Consider the following 6969-nt stretch of genomic DNA (forward strand, 5'->3'; position numbering starts at 1 on the left):
GTGTTTTAAGGTTATCCCAAATGATAGAAATGGTATAAGTTCTAAAATTCTTCAGAACTAAAAGGTATTTGTTTATACGAATACTAGATTTGGATGAAGATTATGAGAAGAACTACAAGCCTAACAGACTTGATGATTCTCAAGATAATGAGAATATCTATTTTTCATCTTAACCAAGAAGTCATACCATTGGAAACCTGTGCACTAAGGAAAACAACGTTGTACCTATGATTGTAAGAGTCATGTCGTAGTGGGAGCGTTCTTTGCGAACATAATAAGTTCATGGGCCTAAGGGAGTCGTCAGACTCAGTCTTAGATCAACTTGAACCTAATCCCTGTAACTACAAGGATACATTGACTCATTCAGATAGACGTTGTACCTATGATTGTAAGAGTCATGTCGTAGTGGGAGCGTTCTTTGCGAACATGATAAGTTCATGGACCTAAGAGAGTTTTTAGACTCACTCTTAGATCAACTTGAACCTAATCCCTGTAACTACAAGAACGCATTGGCTTATTCTGATAATCGTTTTTTTTAAAAGACGATAGATTCAGAATAGTAATCATAGATACACAAAGAATGTCTACAAGACTTGCGACACTACCATAAACTGTTTAAGCCAGTGGGAGCTAGTGAATCGGCAAGTGTAAACATGGATCTTAAAAGGCTAGAATAATGGCTAGTGGGTTATGCCCAGAGAGAATCTTCTTCTTTCCTGCCATTCTGCCTAAATCGATCTGTATTATATTGTCTGTGGTAGCCTACATAAATTAGGATGTATGTGTTATGATTGTCAAGACAGTTATCTTTGGTAGAAGTCTTGAGGAAATCATCTACATAGAACATCTTAATGGTTATGTAGTGAAGGGCAAGAAACACGTGATTTGGAAGCTTATGTAGATCATTCATGGTCTTAGGAAAGGATCTAAATCATAGAACATGTGTTTCATCATCGTTGTCAAATCTTTTGATTTTGACAAGTGCCCTTAACATAGCTACAAGTACAAGAAAGTTGAAAGTGCACTATATTTGGTATTTTATTTTTTTTGGTACTCTACGATGATGACATCTATAAAAGTTGACAAACAACTAAGAGGGTTATCTAGCGTAGGAAACTGGTCGTCTACCCAATTTAACGATGAAGGGTTTGAGATAAACTAGTTACATTCTAAGCATCTAAGTCCTTAGATTGCTAGAAAAGAATGTTATGTTTTTCTTAACAAAATCCTACATCTATACAATACTTAGACACTTTTGCATTGAAAACTTCAAAAGAAAAGTTTTTCTCCAGATGGAATTATCTTGTCTCTAGTCAAGTGTTTTTCGACACTGAATGAGATCAAGAAGAATGAGACAAGTTCCACAAGTGGAAGTCTCGTGTATACTATGATGTGAATTAAGTAAGATATTAGCTTTGCCGATGGCATAGAAGTTTGAAAACACATATTATATAAAAACACATATTATATAAAAACAAACTTCTCACACTTAGACCGAGCATCGGGCTAAGTGGGAGAAGATAGATAACGGACAAATATTTACAGACACATAAAAAAAACGGGCATGCTTTGTAAAAAACGAACTAAAACATAAAAAGACATAAAAAAAACTGAAATTTAAAATTACTTGGTTATGGGGGGGGGGGTCAATTCTGGCTCTGGTCCCCCGTAGGACCAGACTTCTTGGGCACCGTCTTTGCTTTCTTCTGGCTGGGCTTTGGTTCATCATCCTTCTTGGCCTTTTGTTCCCCTGGCCTGTGGGTATCCTTCTTCACTGGTACGCTGGTGGTGGTCTCGCTGTACTTTCTCTTCTTCTCTGGTGGCATTCCCTGGGCGCCGGAGGCTGGCTTCTCTGGGGTAACTCGTGGGGTCAGCTGCCTAGATTCTGTGGGCAACTTCGGAGGCATGCGCGGCTGTTGGGCCCGGAGGATCTTCTGGTCAACCACGGTGACCATTTTCATCATTGTCTCCACGGCCTGGGCCATCTTGTTAGCTTGCGCGGCCATCATCTCCCTTTGAGTTACCGCCTCCTGGTGCAGCTTCAGCAAAATCTCCTGTTGCTGCACCGTATTTGCTCCCAGTTTCAACATTGTTTCTTCCATCCTTGTCTGCCACCCTTCACTTGCCATTTTCTCATCACCTTCTTCCTCCACCTTCTCTGTTTTTATCTTCACTTCGTCAGCTTTCCCTACTTCGTAAAATCTCAACACGCCATCCTTCATTATCGTCAATCCCTTGTTGAAGAAGAACGGAGGATCGAAGTATCCTGGGTCGCTACACATTAGCAGGTTGGTGACTGAGTTGGCTATCTTCATTGACACATTCCTCTGGAGGTATGCTCCCAGCAAGTTGCACGTGTAGAGATGGCGGTCGGAGTGAGTCCTGACTCTCTGGCATGCATAGGCAGTCCAATACCCGAGGTGGACCTTCACGTTGTTCAGCATGCACCACATGAAATACAGCTCTGGAGTAGTGAGGGTTGCACCCACTTGACCCAAGAGATTGTACCCGATATATACTTGTGCCAATCGGAGTACAGGATCAGTGATGTTTATGTTGGAACAGATATACTAAAAAGCATTTTTCGAGTTTATTTTGAATTTGACATATTGCTTGTATATTGTAAACACTCTTCATTTAATGAGAATAATAAATGTTTTCTTCATACTGTGTATTTTACTTTAATGGGTATTGACCGTATTTAATTATATATTAAATTATACAATTAAAGCGCCGGAAAGTAAAATCAGTCTAAGTCTTCCACATTTAAGGTTGGGTCGTGGAACAGGTCATCACAGTAGGTGGCCCAACCGGTACCTTGTAGAAGTAAAACTTTTTCACAACCTAGATAGGCTTTGGCTACCTATCGTGAAAGGTTGCAGTGTCCATCCGAAAGTCGTCTTTACCTTGAGAATGACTAGTGACACTGGTGTGGTATAGCATTGAATGGATCTAAAGTATAGACACGTCTTTGTTGCTATCTACTGTAAGACGATGTCTTGGAGATTTAATATTTCCTAATCTTTGTAAAAATATAGGACACACGTTATTTAATCATACGCTGCTTTGACTTATCAATAGGTGCGGGTTTTTCGTAACCCAATATTCCTGATATCTTGGGTAGTAGTAATTAATAACTAGTATGGTGTCAGTTTTATTATTACATTGAATCGTGTGCCTGCGTGGTTTGACTATATCCCCAAGAGGTGTTCGAGAGAAGTTCTATTATTCGAAAATCCGGCCGGTTTGGATTTAATCCAAGAATAAATAGAAAAGGAAAAGTATATTTTGATATACATCTCGTACTAGACAAACTCTTGGAAATAAAAAGATATTAATTAATTTAAAGTCTATAGCAGACTACAAATTAATTAATGGATATAGAAAGTCTTAGACACGGGAAATAATATATTAAAGAGGTTAACCCGGATTGCTTGTAATCACGGATTGGATGGGCGGTCAGTATTTCATCGATAGTGGCACAAGAAATATTCCATTGGCCTTATATTGAATTATGGGTTATAATTTAATTAGTAAAGAAGGTCCAATTGGGGAGGCCCAATCCAAGCCCCATAGATCCCTAGCCTAGCCCATCATAAACTCTATAAATAAGGATGTAAGGAGAGGAGACAAAAATAACACAAAACCCTAGCCTCCACACTTGGAATTTTCGGCCCTCTCTCTCTAATAGAGGAACTCGAAATTCCTCTTTGTGTGTTCTTGGTTTTTCTTGTCTTCTCCTTCAAGATCCTTATAATTTCTAAAAGATTCCTCCCACAAGGAATTTAGATCTATAGAGTTAAGGGTCATAGGTTAGAAGATATTTGGTCTTGCATTCACAATCAAGCTTCAAGATCCACACGTGGAGAAGTAGCAAGCCACTTCGATTCTTTGGAGAATCATTATTGTAAGTATTCAACATCATAATTTAATTTAAATTATGAGATTAATTGCGCAATTATATGTCTCTACATGTTCAAGCATGAAATTGAATCGATCTACATAATCTCCTAAATAGATTCTTTTGTGGATTTATTTAATTTGCAATTTCCGCTGCGATTATCCAAAATCAGTAAAGAATATCTTGATCTATGAAAAGAATATTCCAAAATCTATAGAATATATTCTAGATCTATTTTTAATATAGTTGCAAGAAAGAATATTCTAGATCTATAAGAATATTCTAAATCTGAGAGAATATTCTAGATCTTTGAAATTTTATTCTAGATCCAAGAGAGAATATTCTAGATCAAGAATATTGTAGATCTATGATAGTATATTCTATTTCTATATTGTTATGTTCTACATATGTGTTTTAATTATGTAGATCTATATAATTTGAAAAATGTGATGGATGATTGTTTTCATGCTTGCAATATTGCGTGATTGTTGAATCTTGTTGTTCTTCGTTTTATTGTAAACCCACGGGGGTTGACCGTGGTAGATTAGGTTTTGTTTCTCCCTTGTATTTTTTTTTCTTTTGTGAACAAATGTAATAGTTAGAATACAAAGAAATGTAATACAATGGAGCAAACAAGACGAAGAACAAGACCGGCTAGAGAGACCTAGGCGGCGGCCGAAACCCTAGCGGGCTCGGCCGCACGCAGATCTGGTCGGCGGCAAGCGGCGGCGGCGGCAGGAGGCCAGGCGGCGGTGGCGGCTGCTTTGTGAAGCAGCGGCTCCAGGCTGGCGTCGTCGATGGCGGCTGGGCAGGCCGGCGGCGGCAGGTCAGCGGCGAGGCAGCCTTGGCTGCGGCTGAAACCCTAGCGGGCTAAGCCGCATGTAGATCAAGGCGGCAGGGCAGCTGGCGGCGGCGTGGCTGGCGGTGGTGGTTGCCGGTGTTCGGCGGATGGGCGGTCAGTATTTCTTCGATAGTGGCACAAGAAATATTCCATTGGCCTTATATTGAATTATGGGTTATAATTTAATTAGTAAAGAAGGTCCAATTGGGGAGGCCCAATCCAAGCCCCATAGATCCCTAGCCTAGCCCATCATAAACTCTATAAATAAGGATGTAAGGAGAGGAGACAAAAATAACACAAAACCCTAGCCTCCACACTTGGAATTTTCGGCCCTCTCTCTCTAATAGAGGAACTCGAAATTCCTCTTTGTGTGTTCTTGGTTTTTCTTGTCTTCTCCTTCAAGATGCTTATAATTTCTAAAAGATTCCTCCCACAAGGAATTTAGATCTATAGAGTTAAGGGTCATAGGTTAGAAGATCTTTGGTCTTGCATTCACAATCAAGCTTCAAGATCCACACGTGGAGAAGTAGCAAGCCACTTCGATTCTTTGGAGAATCATTATTGTAAGTATTCAACATCATAATTTAATTTAAATTATGTGACTAATTGCGCAATTATATGTCTCTACATGTTCAAGCATGAAATTGTATCGATCTACATAATCTCCTAAATAGATTCTTTTGTGGATTTATTTAATTTGCAATTTCCGCTGCGATTATCCCCAACAACTACAACTTAGCACAGGGAAGTAAAGGATCGATCCCACGAGGACGAAGGTGTTACGAAACTGCATTTGAGGATGTTTTGGGAAAATGGGTCTGACTGTACAAAGGCATGTACGCTCGAAGCATCTTTTAGCATACAAACCCCAACAAATGTCCTCAAGAGGAGCTCAAACAAGGTTTTATTATTCGGAAAACTGGTCAGTTGGAGTTTTATTACTCTATGAATAATAAATAAATGTTTCTTGCTAAGTCCACTCTTGGAATTAATAAGATGTTAATTAATTATGTCCATAGCAGACATTAATTAATTAATGGATATTTATATCTTAAGCGCGGAAAATAAATAATATAAACAACAGAAACCCGGATTACTTGTAATTTCGGATTTGGATGGGGAGAGTTCAATATTACTTCTGTAGTGGTTGCTCGTAATATTCCAATATAAGCTTGTATTAAATTGTGGGTTCAATTTAATTAGTAAAAAACTAATTGGGGGAGCCTATGTCCAAAACCTTCCATAGATCTTTGTCTGGGCCCAAAATGAACTTAATATAAATAGGAGAACAAAGGAGACATAATCACACTTTTCTACATGAAATTTTTTGTCCCTCTCATTATTGAAGGAGACGATTTTTTTTATTATTCTCCTCCGTGAGAATTTCAGCTCCTCATCCGTGAGGAATTTTCTATCTTCTTTATTCGAGTCCCAGTATTTTGATAAGATCAGCCCACCCTGATATCGAGATAAAGTTCGGGAACCAGAGAGAAGATCTGTGGTCTAGTACTCAAGATCATCATCGTGGAGAAGGCGCGAGCAATCGACGATTCTTTGGAGAATCAAAATCGGTAAGTCTAAACCGTAGAAATCATGTTTAGGATTTATATTTTTCTAAGCATGAATTATTTGCGTTCTAGCATGCAATTATCTGTTTAACATGTGAATTGATTAATCGCATAATCGGTCAAATAGATCTGTATCTGATTTATTTGTTTTGTACAAGTCTTCTGCTGTGCAAGGGGCACCAAACCCCAGCATGAACATCATGTGGATGGAATGAGATTCAGACTGATCACAAACCTAGACTTGCTTTTAGTATAAATGAAAAGATTTTGCAGTTTGTATACTCGAAAGAATGTCTTCGAGTATAAGTGGGAAATTGTTAGAGTTCTGTATACATCGAGTATAAGTGGGAAAATGTTAGAGTTTTGTATACTTTAAAGCATCTTTTGAGTGATTGTATATTATAAAAACTTTGTTTATTTTCCAATCACTAAAATAAATTATTAATTACAATGTGTTATGTTTGTACGTTTATAAGTGTTTTCCAGCATTTTAATGTATAAGAAACACACAAGTCAAAGTCTTTTGCTAAAGTAGACTGGTTGTGAACATGGTTCATATTAAGGTAACATAGTCGGTTCTTTGCAAAAGAAAAATAGGAGTATTTCACAACCTAGATAGGTCATGGCTGCCTATTGTGAAAGGTTGTAGTGTCAATCTG

This window comes from Salvia hispanica, chromosome 4 (genome assembly GCF_029641045.1).
Source record: "Salvia hispanica isolate PSC_SH4W2 chromosome 4, Shi_PSC_v1, whole genome shotgun sequence".
In the NCBI taxonomy this organism is placed as follows: Eukaryota; Viridiplantae; Streptophyta; class Magnoliopsida; order Lamiales; family Lamiaceae; genus Salvia; species Salvia hispanica.